Raw genomic sequence first — 16,593 nt, 5'->3', positions numbered from 1 at the left:
CTGTCTGCGGTACTGCTTTGATTCCCCGCGCCATATTCAAGATGGCTGCCGTTCGAGTTATCCCCTGGCTGCACTTCCGCGTTTCTTTTTTCGCCAAATTTAAGACATGAGTGGTTTCCTTTTTTCGGCTGCATCGTAGAGGGCACAACGTATTCTTTTAGGTGATACTTTCGACAAGCTCATGCAATAGAAAAATACTTCAATGGCCGCAAATGAAATTCAGACGGACAGTGACAAGCTTTAGAAACTACGTCTTTCGACCTTTCAGCGTACGTATCGCTGTGTGAAACCATGTGCGATCTGAGCCTTAAGTTTAACTGCAGCTTTTTCTCATATCGTACGTAAGTGTACACGCCCGTAAATGTACCGTTGCTTTCGTACGAAAGCAACTGTACTCTGGCTTTGTTTCACCCTTTACCACAATTTATAGTTGCCACCTACTCTTTGTCACTCGTGGCTCCATGAAATATCTAGTTGCTTGATTCATAGAAAAAAAGAAGGGAAGCATTAAACTAGAGAGGGCGGCCTGAAAATGGAACATCTTGCCTGCTACTCTACGTAAGAAAAGGGGAAGAGGGGAAGAAAAGGGTCACAATGGGGGTTGATAACGGGAGGAACAAGGTGAAGGACACATTGCATAGATGTTATCACAAGCGTGAGTCCAGGCCCCTGTCGCCTAAGAAACGTGAAAGAGCACGCATTGTCTCTATCGTCTACCAACTATGTGGCCATGCGGCGCCTAGAATGAATTCACACACGTGCTCTGCGTCTTTCATACACCGTTGTTTAAATCGTTCAACTGTTCAAAAGTCGTCTTCACTACGTCAACAATGTTTTTCGCACTACAGTTAAGTATTTTCATCTTTAACCTCAAAACCTAATTTTCATTTTCAGACAAACTGCATATTCACAGGATATTTGTTATTTTGTAAGGTTTCGGAGAGGAAGACGAAGTCATTCTCTGATAGAGAGCTTGTACTTCTTTCTGTGCGTTTTTGCTTTGTTTTCCTGCATTCCTGGGAGCTGTCGCTGCCTACTTGTGGCAATGGATGAAGAGATCTCTGAGTACCTTCCTTGTGCGCAGTCGCCAGGTCAGTTAACGTCCAGGAAACGTGGAAGTGCGTCAAGCGATACAGAGACAGCGAGGCCAGTGAGTTATGTTCGGACAGCTACGACTCGTCGGACGATGACTTCAAGGTCGTGATAAGTAGACCAGCAAAAAGAAGACTGCTGCAGGCATCTTCGTCGGTGAGTGCTTCTACCTTGAAGAGTGCGCCACAGCGCTGGCCGCACACTGTGCTTGCTCTTCATGCCCGTGGACCTGGCGACCGATTTGCGGCTCCTAAACAGGCGGGTCCTCTCTTCGTTACTCGAGAGAATCGCACCAAATGAGATTAAAGATGTGAGAATAAACTCACGCAAAAAATGCCCTGGCACTTGATTTGCTGTATCGCAGCGTCCTAGAAAGCCTACGTCTGAGGTCGACAATGTAAAGGTGCGATCAATGATCCTTACAGGCGGCGATGGTACTGCGGGCGTCATTTATCACGTTGACGTTGCCATCTCGAATGACGACCCGCCAATACTGATCACACCAACGATAGATCGCAATTTTATTACGAGGATCTTCAGACTGAGAAACACACGCCGCGTGAAGATTTTGTTTGAAGGGGACAGCGATCCATTTCACGTCAAAGTAGGACATGTCCGCCATCCAGTACGACCATTCGTACCGGAGCCCCTCTAGTGTTTCAAATGTTGCAAGATTGGCCACATAAAGGTCGTCTACGCGAACAACGTCGTGTGCCCGCGGTGCTTTGAGTCCCATTCAGAAGACGCCTGCAGCACAGATGTTCTAAAGTGTCCTAACTGAAGTGGTGCTCATAAGGCCTCATCAAAGGATTGCCGAGGTTGCGGAAGAAATTCTCGATCCTCAAACGAATGGTGCGGGACAATTCAACACATCAAGAGGCTGCTGCCGCTGTTCGGCAACATCGGCATCAACACCGAAAACGTTCACGAAATACCGCAGCTGCAGATAGTAACAATGCATCTTCCGTCAGAAGAATCGCCGCATCAACGCATATTGCCACCAAGACAGATACAAAAAGAAAGCAAAGAAAGCAGAAAGGCTCGCTCTTCCTGAAGAATGGCCCCTGCTACCGAGGGCACAACTTCCTGCTTAGTTACCTCAAAACGCACTGACTTCGACGGCTTCGGCAACTGTTGAAGCGACGCTGGCTGATGCTCTCCATGTCATCAACATTCTGCGGTCGCTCATGAATGGCATTCGCGTTATATTTACCAGCATGAAATCTTCCATCTGCGCAAAGCGCGCTTCAGGTGCTGGACACTTTGAGTCCAGTACTTGCAGCTCTTGGTTCAAATAATAGCTCTGCAGAAGCTGTGGTTCCTTGACGAAGTCCGGAACGGGTCGATATTTTAGTGGAACGCTAGAGGACTTAAGTCACGCATGTCGGAGTTTCGACAGTTTATTTTCATGAATAGGTTCCCCGTCATTGTCATCTGCGAGCCCCTATCAGATAACATCAGACTTTCCGGGTATGAGTGTTTCATGTCCGCCACCCACGAAGAATGCAGCAAGACCACCGTTTTCAAACGACGTGATCTTACGTATGGCCATCATTCAGTGCCACCTGACCAAGAAAACCAGCCCGTATGTCTAACAGTGAAGAAAGGCAAGCTCACTTTCACAATAGTCGGAGCCTACATATCGCCCTCAAGTGGGCTGGAGTGCGAGCGGTTACGGCAAATCACGACAGTGACTCCGCAGCCTTTGTTCATGACTGGAGATTTTAATGCCCACATCTGTATCTGGGGAACTTATAAAATAAACTAGAGAGGCAGAAGATTAGTGTCATTCGCCTCCGAACAAGAGCTGGGCTTGTTATATGGTGAAAGCCCCACCTTTCTGCGTGGAACTGTCTACTGTAGCTGCCTGGACCTCACCTTTCTTTAACACTCCTTCACTAGAAAGGTCAGGTGGTTTCCGAATATTGAAACGCGGGGAAGTAACCATCTACCCTCTAAGGATTGAAGGGTTGACGGGCTCCAAGTTAGCCGGCGTCACTCAATGTATCGACTAGCCGTTGTTCCAAACAATTGTCGAAGACGGCTGTCGTGATGACTTGTCCTCTAGCCTAGAGGACACCATAAAGGGCGCCCTAGAGGCTGCCACGCATTCGCTTCTGAGAACGTCTACACACACCGAATACGATATTGAGTTGGAAAAGTTTCGTGTAATTCGTCGCCACGCAGAGCCAAGATACAGGCATACAAAGTCTGTACAGTACTTGACGTTGACCAGAAGAACTCAAAAGAAAATTCAGCGTTGCATTGGCAAGCGTACATCGCAAGAAGGATGTTCTTCTGTGAGTCTTTGGACCCACGAAAACCTTTGTCTCACATACGGAGAACTGTTCGTGGTCTCCGTGGAACCCGTCAGCAGTGCCACCCTTTCAAGTCTTTGGCCTATCATCAACAATACAGAGAGATTGACGTCGCTGACGCTTTCTACAGGAGGATTGCTGGCGAAACTAGATCCGCTGGAACATCGACGCTCGACCACTCACCGATTTCACGCAACCCGCGCATGGGCAGTCCTTTCACCATGGACGAAATCGAAGCTGCATTTGCCTTGTGCAATCGTTCATCACCACCAGGACCCGATGATATAACCTACCGTGCCCTATGTAATCTTGGCGAAGACGCTCGGAAAGCGCTCCTGCTCTTGTTCAACAGTTCCTAGCAGACAGGTACCGTTCCCTAAGAATGAAAGGCAAGATGCCAAATTCCATTGCTCAAGCCTGGCAAGTCGCCTGTAGACATTGCATCATATTGCATCGCTTGCCAGTCGCATTGCAAAACTAATGGAGAGGATGGCTCTAGCATGGCTAGAATGGTACCTCGAACATTACCAGGTATATCCAGGTGTAGTGGCTGGTTTCGGGCGTGGCCGTTGTTTTATAGACAATGCTATCGGCTTGGTGACGTACGTCGAGTGCCAGAAGTCCTGCAACAGAATATCTGCTGCCCTGTTGATGGATGTTAAAGTCGCGTACGATAACGTAACGCACGAAACAATTTTCAAGACGTTAGAGGCAGTAGGACTTCGCGGCAAGACCTATTCCTGCATTAGTAGCTATCTACATAAGAGATCCTTTTTCATACTTGCCGAGGATGGCCCGACCTCCCAGCATTGCAGTAACCGTGGGGTGCCTAAGTGCGGAGTACTAAGCCCAACGCTTTTAAATCTCATTGGACTCGCCGACATTCTTCCACGCACCGTTAGCCTATCAATCTATGCCGACGACATTTCTATTTGGACGTCAGGTACGACGCGATTGCAGCTTCACGCGCGGCTTCGGAAGGCAGCCATTTTAACGTCATCCTACCTTCGAGAACAATGACTTCATATATTACGTGAAAAGTGTGCAGTGGTGGCGTTTACCATGAAATCAATGTCTCCATACGTGATATTTGTCGCCGGACAGCTGATCTCGTACAGCACAAGTCACATATTTTTTCGGGTTATCATGACAGAAATCTCCCCTGGACCCCTCATGTGAATTATGTAAGAAAACACCTGACAGGAATTTGTCATATGTTTAAGTTCCTAGCAGGAAAGACCTGGGTAGTGCCAATACATTCCATGCTTCAACTGTACAGGGTCCTCTTTATTGGATTGCTGCGGTACAGCCTACCGGTCATCTCCAACACCTGCAGAACTAACCTGAATATAATCCAAAGAATCCTAGCCCAATCCCTGAAGATATGCCTTGGTCTACCGCGGAGTGCGTGAGTGACTGAAGTTATCGCAGTGGCTCCACGATTGCACTATTATAACGCACAGTACCATTGAAGCAATGCGTGTGCACAAAATACACTTCGCTCGGACCCCTACCCACCACCTTGCAAGTCTCCCAGTAGAAAGGCTCTGCACAACATTCAGTGCGACTGCTTTCGCGCACCGCGCCTCTCTCAGGTCAGGTTAAGCACCTGCGACAAGACACTTGATTCATCCATGGTGTGTGAGCTGTACTCAAGTAGACCTTGCAATCCCAGGACTTTAGAAAAAGTCGGACTTGCCGTCATCAGCACTCGAGCAACTAATTTTACTTCTCTTGTACGAAAAATACAGTGACGACACACACGTGTATACTGATGCATCAACTACATCAACCAGTTCCGGTGGCGCTGTAGTTATACCAACAATGAGAATAACCCCGCGGTTCAAGACTTCCCATGTCACTACGTCTATACAGCTGCAGAGCTCGCGGCTCTCCGCGGCACTGTTCATGTGATAAGTGCTGGGTCCTCAAAACTGGGCAGTCTTTTGCGATTCAAGGCCGGCCTTGAAATGTGTGCAGTCGTTTCTCCGACATGGAATTCACAATCAGCTCACGAGCCAAATCGGGGAACTTGTCCATCACTTGAGAGAAAAAGGCCATGAAATCTGTTTTCAATGAATATCAGGTGATTGCGGTATCACTGGAAATGATGACGCAGATAATGCAGCTCGGACGTCATACTAAGAAGAACGATGCGTCCCCATTTCTCTCTCAAGGACTGACGCTGCGAGACAACTTCCCATTCTAGCATGCATGATCTCCTTAGCAGAGTGGAATACCGCATATACAAGGCGCACAATACTGCGCAGACTAATTCCTTCACTACAACTCAGCCCTCCGGCCGGACTGCACCGACGAGAAGCGTCTCTTCTGTGTCGGTTGTGGCTTCGAGTTGCCTTCACGAATGCTTACTCATCACTAACTGGAATGGCTGATGGTCCTCCATGCGATATTCTGGGATGCGAGGAGAACACTGACCACTTATTCTGCCATTGTCCTCAATTTCAAGCAAAAATAGAATATTTGTCCAACACATTGAGGAAATTGGATGATCGTCCTATGAGTGAACAGACAGTACTAGAGCACCGTCCTCACCGATCAACGGCTCAGAAAGCAGTGAACGCACTTTTGCGCTTTCTCAGAGCGTCTGGTTTGCGCAAGCGGCTTTAACTGAAGTACTGTCCCCGTGCACGTCTTTATACCTTCTCTCCCTTGTTTCTCTTCCCCTTCTCCCTTCCCCCAGTGTAGGGCAGCCAACCAGACTTCTTACTGGTTAACATCCCTGCTTTCCTTATATTCTCGTTGTGTGTGCGCAGCGCGACAGAAAATTTCAAACAGGACAGAAGTTCACAAGAATATGGAGGCTTGAATCGACAAACAGTGGTAAACCAAGCAATGTCGGCTTCAGCGAACGTTTTCACAAGAGAAATTATCTTCGTCAGGGCGGCAACTGTCCTTACGAAGAGAAATGACGTTGAGGAAACGTTGGCTTCAGCAACATTCCTGGTTCGCCCATCGTTCATCGCAAGAGAAAATTGCCTTTACACATCAAATTTATATGCAGTGGAACAAAAAGAAAAGTGAAATCACAGAAAAATGTAAACAGGAAACGGTACTTTTTCTGTCCCTAAAGATGGGTAATTGTTTTGACTCACGCATCTTCAGTAAAATAAAACGGACAATAAGAATAAGAGCACAGAGAAATTTACTACAGAGAAAAAGAACCTTTTCTGTAATACAACACAGATAGCTGTATTTAAACATGAAATTTCTGGCAAATAAAAGCAGAAAAACTTCTTCAATAACAAAGAAAGTTTAAACGGAGCCTTACAAAAATTTTCTGGCAAGGCAGGGGCCAGAAAATTAGTTTTTTAAGAAAATATATTTTACACTGTACCATCCAAAGATCACTTACGAAATAAAAGCTTTTATATCTCCGTTCCTCATTTGTATGATTATCTACACGAAGTAGCCGAGTTGAATGTAAGAAGCAGCGAAAGTTTACTGCGACACCGAACCGTAATTCGATCAGCCACTGCAGCAGACGCTTTCGTTGCGACCTAATATATCAAGAACAGTAAGATGCCCAATTTGAAATGCGAGAGTCCAATACATTTACGCGCGCTCGAGGACTCTGCAACATGTAAATAACGCATGTTGGAGGTACCTTTGTGCACACATACTTCTGCTGACTGCCAATGGAACCGCAGTGAAAAGGATCCGTTGAATGTCAGGGAGTCATCATACAACTCGGGACGTCGAAGCATTGTGCGTTGTGTACGCGCTCCTAATGTGCCTCGCGATGAGCCCGTCTTCTCGCTATTTCGACCGCACTGCTTCACCGTCACCACTGAACAGTTGAATAAAAAAATAATAAAGTAGAACAGATCCTTGATGTTTGTATATATAAGGGATCTTTCTTAGTTTTGGAGGACGTTGGCATTGTAAACTGGGGACGGTAGCGCCGCATGCGAAATGAGATTACTTAGAGATTACGACGTGTACATGGTTTCGCATCGCGTCTTCTTCATGTGCAGCTGTTTGGATCTTCCGAAGAGGGACGCTTTTTGCAACAGAGAGAAAGGCTATGCTGCAGACTCTTTTACATCTACGTTTGATGACGGCAATTGATTCGTTCGTATTGGTTGGTAGATCGAATACCTTCACGTAATTTCGAGAGGCAACTGATTAGACATTAATGAGAGATAAGGGTGTGGAAACGGTACTGAATATGTAGTCCGAAATAATAGGATGCCAACAAAGACACCGAGGACAACATAAGAGAAATTACCTGTACTTACTACATGAATTAAAGAAATGGTAGACAAATGAAAATGCAAGCGGATGAAAATATAACTGACCGCAGGTGGGGAACGATGCCGCGTCTTCGCATTACGAATGCGATGCTCTTACCACGTTAGCTACCGAGGCACCGTTTTCTCATCCACTTTCTCGGGTATTTATGTTTTACTGTTAGAACTAACCCTGAGAGCGTTAGCCACTGCCACCACGCACAAACCTTGGTGGAGGATGGGGAACATCCATTCTGCCGCAGGCGTCACGAGTACGTGATCTTTTTGGGTGATAGCAACTAGTCTAAACCCACACACGCTACTTGAAAGCACCAATGTTGCCGGAGTCGAAAGTTTCATTTCCATTTATTTATCATTTCTTTAATTGATTATTGAGTGCAAGTAATTCCCCTATGTTGGCCTTGATGTCTTTGCTGGAGCCTTATGATTAATAACAATCGGGCGCCTCGGTTCCCTTTCTCCTCGTTCATTACATAACGAGGGTTTCGAATACAACAAGATTGATGCCACATTAATTCATTGCGCACAGACCTCGTAATGGAAGAGCGCATGAAATTTCTAAGCTTCTCTGAAATTTCTTATATTTAGCCTCGCCCACATTCCGGGGACCCTGCGTATGCACCACTTCGTGTGTGCCCCCCCCCCCCCCCCCTCTTTCCTGCGACAAGGATGCCTTGGTCATCGTGATATTGCTGCGTAGGCGTCTCCCAGTGGCAACCTCCTGAACTGGTGTCTGCTTTTCGGCGTAGAATGTCAACAGTAGAGTGCATAAACATAAACCTTGTATGACATTATTGTTGTGGCCTGCGTGGTCCATAAACAATGGAAGAGATTTCCTGTTCTCTAAAACAAAGATAAAAACAATTCTGCGCATTCCATTTAGTTGGTTACCATTTTTATTAACAGATTCACGATAGCTTCGCTTCACATATATTTTCGCACGTTCGTTAAATCTACATACTCTTTTTCTACAAGGCTATGGTAAACGAGATTGGCAGCATGTTATTGAGAATGATCCTGGTAAAGTTAATACTGGTTCATTTCTGCTCAGTTCCACGGCGCCAGAAAACTTGCTTCCATTGCGATCTTGTCATCATCTGAAAATGGTGCTGGCTTCTTCGATCACTAAGGGCTCCACAAACGGGGCTGTACACATGTTATCTGCCATGAATAGGCGCACATCATTTGCCTACCTCATTTGCCAATTCCATTTGCCTACTACTTTATCACGAACTGGTTTGTGCAGTCATCGTTCGACCCCAATTCGCGTCCGCTATTGTAGCGAGCCACTGCTCGGGCTCTAGTATTTTGTGTGACGCTGTCGAAACGAAGGTTTTGGGCAACGTTCGAGAAATGTTCTAAAAAGATTTCCGATAACTGCTCAAAGGAAATCCTTAATTTACACGCAACGTAAGGATAGCTGGACCGAGGACAACGACCGACCACAGCTAGATGGAGCAGACGTGCAACAATAGCAGAACGATGACATGACTAATCGCGCCTTGCGACAGATTATAGACTTCCGGGTATTAAGGAAAAGAATTTAGTTTCATATCAACTCCGGTGAAGTCACCACAAAGGTCATAAACGTAATTTGATACGTGCAGCTCAAGCCACGAAAGCTGCATGGAAGATATATGCTCAGCAATTATCGCTGTGAAAGAAAACAGGCATTAATTCGAGCATCTTTAGGAAAGACCAAAGCTAAGTGAAACCTTTACAGTCGTGCGTGGAGGCAACGTTCGCGTCTGCTGAAGGCAAAAGTCAGTCCAGATTGTCCACGGTGGCGAACAATATTTTCCGTTGCGCATAGTATGGCGACGGCAATCACAATCGTGGCCCGTAATCATCACGCTACCTGACCTCAGTAATTACCTTGGAGCGTTCGCCGTTCCAATAAGAAAGCAGCACAAATTGATGGGTTCCATCAAAGTGAAGGCTGCGGGAAAGCGAAGGGTGATCAGGTTTTGCGCGCCTCGTTGAGTCACCTGACGGCGGTCCTGCTATTAGCCTCGTCGGGTTCCTCTCTCGTACTGTTTGCGTCAAACATTGCGGAACGCACCCCGTGCCGGGCGACAGGCTCGAGTGGGGTCGCGACGGAAGTGCGTATTATGCATGCACGACAACGGCTCGTCCCAGTCCAGGCGACGTTGCCGCACGCGGGCGCACTGTACAGACGCGCTTGCTTACACGGTACGCTTCACGAGACCGAGCGCCCCGTATATCAGGCTTAGCGACAGCACTCCACGCGTATGCGTGCCTGTGCTTGCCGAGGCGTTATCACCATGCTGTGCGCGCGCCTCTTTTTATCGCGTGCCGCCGTTCTATGCGCGAGTGAACTCGCTCTCTGTGAATGGCCGTCTTTTTTTAGGGGTGGGGCAGCGTTCAGTTCCCTTGCGTGATTGCGTGTGTTTACCTTTCTTTCACTATGCTTCCTTGCGTCTCTCTCATATTCGGTATGGGTGCTTGCGGTCGCTCCAATGAGGACGACTGGGAAAGGCACGAGAGAGTGCCTTTAACGAACGGACTCGTGTGGACGCGGTGAAAGAATACGAAAGTACTCCTTTGTGAAATGTCCCTACTCGCATTTTAATACACTGCGCCAACGTCAACACCGCGCCTACTGAAAAAGCTAAGGAAGAAAATGCCAGGAAGGAACGACCGGTCCTTGCCTCCGGTGCAGACCTCTAAATTTAGGCGTACAGGCACAGAACACAGGCTAGGCAGCTGTGTCTGCAAGCATAGAACGGCACTGGCTTTCAAATAGGTTATGCCCACGTGAGCAGTTAAAAAAGGCAACTGCAAAGAAAGAAATGAAATATACATTTTTACAACAGGATTTTATGAGCGGCAACTAAAAAAAAACTTTTGCATTTAGAACAAAATATTTTGTTACGTTAACCCACAAGGGAGAGTTTATTTTTGTTTTAACAGAACATTTGTCACATTCATTAGTTCTCGCAAATTTGACAGTGAAAACTAATTTACATTAAGTATTTTTCTCCGCCCGAGTTTTGGCCAATCTCCCATATAGGGAATGAGCCACGGCTTCAGCGGACGTCAACAACATTCCAAAATGACTGCTTTGCCGTGTTTTCTCGCAACTGCAGGTGCGTGGTAATCGTAAGTCCTATGCCAGCCGGCCCAGAGCCTGAAGCTACCCACACAGTACTTCGGAGACACCAGAAATTAATCAAATGCGCCGCCGACCCGTACACTTTTCAAGTAATACGGCCTGCTGTTACGATCCTCGACAGAAATGTCGGCAACAAACCAGTGAGATTCAAAGTTTCAGTACCGTGGGTTGTGAGCGCGCCTCCCACGCATAAAACATTCCACGGCGACGGTTTAGACGAAGTGGAAACTAATTAGACAGTTATTTTTTTTTTCAGGATCACCGCCTTTAACGATAACATGACGATCGTAAGTTGGCGAACGCTTACCTGGCCCTTGAAGATTCGGCACGCATCCGGTGTGAAGACCACAAAGCATCTTTCATAAGTTGCTAAGAGTTTCACTGGCAACTGTGTCGTCTATAGCCCTGTCAAAAGAAAAGAAAGAGGAGAACAGGCTTTTTCGTCGCGGAATCAAAGACCCAAAGATCGCGTCGCCTTCGTTGTACATTTCGCAATTCGCAATACATTCCGCAATACATTTCGCAATTCTTCCGACGGGCTTATTCAGCCATGCTGAAACAAAAGAAAGAAAGCGCGCCGCGGCACGAAGCGCCCGAAACGCAGCTTTTTTTCCGTCCTCGTCTGCAGTCATTTCACTATGGCAGCAGAGTTCATCCGCAAGGCTGCCATTCCGGAGCGCTTGCTTCAACAGGGGCTGTCCCAGTATGATCTTGAATCCACCGCGGAGGCTGCATGCTTACTGTTACCAGAAATCGGTAATAAATCCCTTACCGACCTCCTACGGAAGGTTTTCGCGAAGGAAAATCTAAAACCTTCCGGCAGCGGGAAACCTGCCTATCGTGACAGTCCTTACAAACCCCATTGGGGGTGAATTTTTCTAAACACCATCCCGAGCCGATGCTTGCTGGCGCTCGTACGTTGATGCACTGCGTGTCCCAGCTGCGCCAGGTGGTTTCCCTTCCCAGCTTTCAGTACTCAGGCGACGTTTCGTGAGTGCAATGCAAAGCCCGTCTTCACAACCGCGCTTTCATCCTACCATTCTAAAGTCTGCAGCATGGAGGGCTCCTGAGAATTGTTCACTGTTCACTGTGTCGTCAATGTGAGGAGCCGGAGTGTGAGGACACTTGAGTGTCCGTATCATCGGATCGGCCTGCGCGGATTCCACCCGGACGCCCGTTGTCTGCACTATGGAAAAATCGAGGGGTACCTAACGAATAACATTTCTCCTTCTTCCCCGCGGTGACACTCGTCCCGGTCACGTCACATCAAGACTCCACATCTCTAAAGCCTCTTTCTTTTACTATTAGTATGAGTCTGAAGCAGAGGGTGACCATTCTCCTGGTGGCAGGGCAAAGAAAAAGGGCACAGGCCGGCGCAGCACACGCAGCACAGTCACAGCGTAAGCTGGAAAACCAGCTTCATATAGGAGTTCCATTTTTGGCAACACGCACTGCAGGGTTCTCGCGGCGAAGTCTCTTTGCGCAGTTTTCACGGCAACGAATTGAACTGTCCGGCTGGCGTCGACGGCGAGCTGCGGCTTGTGCTGCTCTCTCTACAGCGGTCTGCTGAACCTGCCGTTGCCTGTAGTTGCAACTGTGCGTGTAGCTCTACGATTCGCTTCTTCAGCAGCGGTTGGTACCTTGCGAGGAAGCGCCAGAACGTGCACCGAGGAGGTAACGCAGCTATAGAGAGTACGCTGCGCACATGTCGCAACCACTGACACGTGGCACGATGCGATGCAACTGCTTCATGTCGTGACACCTGATGGAATACAACGCCATTGCAATGCAAAGTTTGAACGTATCGCAACTGCACGGCGCGCATGTGACATCGCGTTACAGGTGGCATGATACGATGCTGTAATGGAGGAAGAAAAAAAACTAGGTGGTAGTGTCAGGTCATTCGGCTAGCCTCGACAAGCCAAACTCCTCTGACGCCGGCCCTACCGCTCTCTGGGGTCATGTGCATGGTGCCGCTTGGGTAGGATTCGGTCCATATGGTTGCCGGACCGTTCGAGACGTCGCTACGCTATTGAGACGCACCTGCTCAGTTTTCGCTGGTTTACTGAGATCTAGGCCGAAGACGTTCAGCATAACGTCAGCGTCAACTGGGACCGTCTGCCTTAACAATGAGCTGGCATGGCCTTGAATATGTTAGGCGTCCCTGGCTCGCGTAGTCCATCCTTGGACACATGGAGGGACGATTTCTTTTTACAACGGGTAAGCAGTCGCAGCAGGCTCTGGATGCTCGCTTAATCGCTTGCTCATGTTTGCTGAGGCGAAATGCGTCATTGTTTCCCAGAAGACGTCCCCAGAGGCGACGAATCGTCGTCGGAAGGGCGGCTTGGTGGCTTGGACACGTTTGAAAGGCGAATAGTTGCCTCACTTCCCTGAAGCCGCCCCAAAACGCGACCAGTCGTGCTTGAGGTGGTCCTCGGTTTGTTGGGCACCATTCCGGTTACCCAACGTCTTTGTTCGCTACGGCCTTGGTGCCTCTCTGCTGCTTAAGCAGCAAGCCGCGTCTACAAAACGTGCGGTGGTGCGGTGCTTTACCTGAATGAAATAACAAATACTCGACTGATTCACGTGCTTGACACTTCACTAACATCGGTTTGCGTTTGTCACACGCTACCATGTGCGCCTATTCGTAAACCCCCTTATCAGGTGCAAATAAAGTGAGCCGACTAAAATCTACCGCTTTCCTATGGCTCGACTAGGGCCTATACTTCTCCCCTATATTTTTTAGAGCACAACTCTTTGGCGCCCGTTCCTGCGTTTCGCGTCGCCATCGTCCCTCGCCGTCGTCCCTCGCCGTGTGTGCTTCGCCGCAACCAGCTCCGTAGCCAGGGCCAGCGCGCTGCTTAAGCTGCGTGCGCTCCTGGCGCCATCTCACGCGCACGGCACGAGCCTTGCTCTCTTCGTTCCTGCTCCAATGCCACCCTGTGCGGTGACAATCAGTGCGCTGGCTCGTTGGCGGCTGTATCGGTGATGTGCTGCTGCCCAAGCCGAAACGCATAGCAGCCGCCGTTCGTCACTGCGTGTACCCCTTCCACCCCCCCCCCACCCCCTCCTCCGTGGCGGCGACCGCGCGAGAGCGCGCGGTGTTCTCAGGTTGCCGAAGTGCCAGGCTCGGTATCAGCGGATCACGGTGCGCGCTTCCCAAGCCGAAACGCAGAGCCACCTTCAGTTGACTCGCTAGCAGCGTCAGCGGCGTCAGTCAGTCGCTGCCATCTCTTCGCCACGCAACGTTCCTACGGGCGTACGCGCTGCCTCTCGCGACCTCCCGATAAGCGAGGCAGTTGCGCCAAGCTACGCTCCGTTTGCGGCGGCTGGTCCAAAATTTTCCGCATGAGACGGATTGTCCGAGGCACACAGATGGTTTATATAATAACTTAATCCGCCTGCCTATATAAATACTTTATTCTCAGCCAGTTCTTTCTGAGCCATGAGCGAGGCAACCGGTGGAAATCCTTCGTTGGCCGCTCCTGCTAAACGAGCTGCCCGAGCAGAGGCCCAGCGCCGTCGCCACCGGAATCCAGAGGTGCTCTACGCCGAAGCAGAAGCTAGGCGTCGTCGCCAAGAAGACCAGGAAGTGCCCGCCACCGAAGCAGAAGCTTACCGTGGCCGCAGTCAAGATGACCCAGGAGTGAGTACAGCTTGCTCGTAACGCCTCCAACGGCTGTGAACAACCTCGGGAAATACTTGCATAGACCTCGTCTTTGATAACCAGGCATTGGTGCAGCAAGTCCAGTATATATCCGTCTATTTCTCCGACCACAAAGCTACCTTCGTGATTATCAAGAACTTAGAGTGGAGTGGTTCTTGAAGAAGGAGTATGTGTGAAGCATGAAAAGTTGTCTGTCACTGTACATTCATGTGTTGCTCTTCTTCTTTGCCTGAATATATGGAAAAGTCGAAGCAGCTGAAGAGCTGCGCTCAAATTTTGCATTAGGAAGTAACGTAATCGCCGGCAAATTTTTGTGCACTGGAAGTCACATAACGCAAGGAGCGCCGTCCGAGCACAAAGTTTCAAGGACGTTTTGATGGCGAGCGGGCTCATCGCGCCATCTCGCGGTGGCCGCGGAATCTACGGAGCGCATAGATTTCAATTCTGAAACTTTATGCTTATAAAGTTCTCAAACTTTTGATGCGAAAGTTGCATTGACATTTCCAATATCGTGCTTTGGATTTTGAATTCGGGAGCTTTCTGAGTTCAATGTTGTTAGAAACATTTGAAGCCAAAGGTGCATTGACTTTTCTAAACTCGTACATCGGGCCATACAACCTGACAACCGAAATTAACAGACTATCAGACAAGTTGAGAAAGCACGCAGCGAGGTCCGATGAGTCGAAGCGTTGTGGTGGTTAATTTTTGCTGTCATGCCACAGAAAATAATGTCAACCTTTTTTTTTCACCAGCGCCAAAGCATCGATGTCAAGACGCTAAAGCCAGCAAAAGTAGCTACGTTCTTATTCGTTTTTCTACTTTGACTTTTATTCGTGAGGACACATTGAGCCTCTTGCTCCGTATTTTTTTTTTGTTGTTGTTTTTTGTTCTCGCTACCAGCGGGCAGCCGGAGCCAGAGCACATACGTTTTTCAAGTGTTGCCCCGACCACCGCCTGACGCACTCCGATGCGCGTTCGTTTTTATCTGGCTGAGTGGATTTCCACCTGGCAGTGTTTTGGACGCTTTCTGGATAGCAGACGAACAAAAGAAACAATGCATTGTCACTCGCCGCCATCACTGCGGGGACTCGACGTATTGCAACGCGTTCGCTTGAGCGCAACCTCTCCGGAAAATTTTGTCTCGCCGCTGTAGGATACCTAGCAGTATGGGTATGGTTCTCTGTGGACAAAGCGTCTCAAGGTTTCTTGGATATTCCTTCGGTTGTCACATTAGGTGCCCAAAGTAGGCATCGATTTCGGCCAACATGCTTTTCTTAAAAGCATATTTAGCGCCAGCGAACAAGGACAGAAGGGAGACGACACCACAAAGCGCTCCATTGCGTCCTTGTTCGCTGACGCTAAATATGCTTTCAATGTCAGTTTACCGACACGCCAAACAAATGGCAATGCTTTCATTTGCGTTTTTTCATTTCCGTGCCTCCGCCCCATGAAAAAAAAAATTACATTGTGGCGGCACAGCAAACTTTCGCGTGGTGAAAGTTCAATTTTGTTACTTCTTTTGCGGAATGTAGCGGACCACGGGACTTGTTCAGTTGCCGGACACTCTTAATATATTACTGTGATATCAATTATATGGGCACTGCATGCGCATTGGTGCCGTCGCCCTCATATTCCGTATAAAGTCCAAGGGCGCTAACATCATGACCGCGCGCCGCATGCTGTATGTGCGAGTGAAAGCGTGGGGGACGGGGGTGCCACGGGTGAGCCGACGATGGTGGCTCAGTCTTGTGTGCGCAAGGGAGAAAAGCGGAGAGGAAGCGCGCCGTGACGCATTATATACAGTGACTTTTTCTTAGATACATAGATTTATTGGAGACTTACAAGTATATTTAAATATCTTGGTACGAGGTTATGTGTGTACGTGCACTGAACTTTGTTTCCAGTGACAGTCTTTTGGCCTTTATCAAGCTGTATCTTCGCATTCGTATATTCCATTGTATCTTCGCATTTCTAATGTACGCGGGCGAGTCAAATCAAAATGAGCCAAACCATCCCGCGCATTAATGGTTCGGTTCATTATGTGCAAGACATGCGCGTAGCACACAGGCATCTCTCTTTTAGAAAAGTGACACGCAGGTGTGAGGA

General features: G+C 48.4%; 1 long non-coding RNA gene across 2 annotated transcripts in view; it reads right to left on the bottom strand.

Moving 5' to 3' along the window:
- LOC129382456 (uncharacterized) overlaps positions 1-16,593 on the bottom strand; it is a 168,699-nt gene that overhangs the window by 124,334 nt on the left and 27,772 nt on the right. Inside the window, exons 3-4 of one of the 2 annotated variants that reach the window (XR_008610524.2) lie at positions 11,128-11,225; positions 10,306-10,483 (exon numbers count right to left, since the gene is read on the bottom strand). The exons of the other annotated variant lie outside the window; for it this stretch is intronic. This is a non-coding gene — a long non-coding RNA (uncharacterized lncRNA). Of the gene's footprint in view, positions 1-10,305; positions 10,484-11,127; positions 11,226-16,593 lie in introns of those variants that run through there. 2 annotated transcript variants of the gene reach the window in all.

The sequence above is a fragment of the Dermacentor andersoni genome, chromosome 6 (genome assembly GCF_023375885.2).
Source record: "Dermacentor andersoni chromosome 6, qqDerAnde1_hic_scaffold, whole genome shotgun sequence".
NCBI lineage: Eukaryota > Metazoa > Arthropoda > Arachnida > Ixodida > Ixodidae > Dermacentor > Dermacentor andersoni.
This window is presented reverse-complemented; position numbering and strand designations above follow the sequence as displayed.